Source organism: Anarrhichthys ocellatus, unplaced genomic scaffold (assembly GCF_004355925.1).
Source record: "Anarrhichthys ocellatus isolate YVR2014 unplaced genomic scaffold, GSC_Weel_1.0 scaffold4, whole genome shotgun sequence".
Classification (NCBI taxonomy): Eukaryota; Metazoa; Chordata; class Actinopteri; order Perciformes; family Anarhichadidae; genus Anarrhichthys; species Anarrhichthys ocellatus.
In genome coordinates, this window is record NW_022280034.1 from 8,514,936 (window position 1) to 8,516,285 (window position 1,350).

General features: G+C 34.2%; 1 protein-coding gene across 1 annotated transcript in view; it reads left to right on the top strand.

Moving 5' to 3' along the window:
- Positions 1–995: 995 nt before the first annotated feature.
- The window catches only part of pde6c (phosphodiesterase 6C, cGMP-specific, cone, alpha prime), a 27,616-nt gene continuing 27,261 nt past the window's right edge, over positions 996–1,350 (top strand). Inside the window, exon 1 of the mRNA XM_031843928.1 lies at positions 996–1,043. The gene's annotated coding sequence lies outside the window, so the exon portion shown is untranslated. The remainder of the gene's footprint in view (positions 1,044–1,350) is intronic.

Below are 1,350 nucleotides of genomic sequence, written 5' to 3' on the forward strand. Positions count from 1 at the left end.
AATTTATTCTTTGTATGTATACAACATTGACCCAGATGGTAAAATGGCAGAATTCAAAATGTTAACGTTTGATATTAATCACAGTTCTCAATACAATAATACTTTGGATATTACTGTACAGTACACACAATTCAACCACTATTTACACCAAGGCCACTGACAGGAACACTATGGATATAGGCATAGAAAATAAAGTCTGCCTCTTTGCCTGTTTTACTCATTGAAAATAATCGACAAAGGTCTAGATAATCCACAATATTGAAAGACAGGCATACGTATGTTCTCTCTAATGAAAGTGAGGACATGGTTTCAATACCAAACTCTTTCTTGTTTTCTTTTTTTTTTAGAAGATTTGCAAAGATCCTTCACAGCCCATATAATTTTTTTAATATTATTGTATTCGGGACTTACATTTCATACTGTAGTGTGGCTAAATATCAAGAACATCATGAAGTATAACCCCATCTACAATCTCTTGAATCTCGTGTTATGCTTATCAAATATCATGCAGGATATACTTTCATCGAGGTAGCGCAATTTCTATGAAGATGGTCTTTCATATGATGTGTCGCTTTATAAGGTTGCAAAGAGCCGCGATTCTGACACACGTCAAACAAGTTTGATTAGTAAATCCAGCTTTTATGATGTGTTCGCTTCGTTTAGTGCAACGGGCAGTCCGGTACGGGCGTAACCATCGGAGTGTAGCCGATTAAACAGTCCTTGAAAACCAAAAAAGGCCAATATCCCAACTCGTTTGACTGTAGGAGCTTAATCAAGTAAGGGAAATCGTATTGAATACCAGTAATTCCAATTACATCAGCAGATAACCTAACAAATCGATATGTTTTCCACACTGCACCGCCCAACATGTCGTGTTTCGAGACACTCCGGATCACTTAAACAAACGCACCCCACTGCACATCACGGATGTGACGTCAACGCGCTGCAATTCAAACTTCAGGAAACGAAAGCGTTTGGTTAGAAAACGGTCTTGTTGTTACAAACGCACTGGTTTCAGGAGATATCTACTGTTCGCTGTATTTGTAAGTGTAAAAATATGATGTATTTATCCGTCAATGAGCTTTATTTTCGTTGATTTGTAACAACATTGACAGCGTGCAATTAAAACCACGTAACGTTAGTTTATTAAAAGCGTTTAAGCTAAGAAAAAAGCGATGATGTAGGTTTATGTCAGTTTTATCAAAGGTATCTGCTTAATATATGGTTATTTTAAATGTCTATTGAATTACATATTTAGATATTTATTGTATTTATTATATCATGTGCATTTACTTTTATTTATTTATATATATATATATATATATATATATATATATATATATATATATA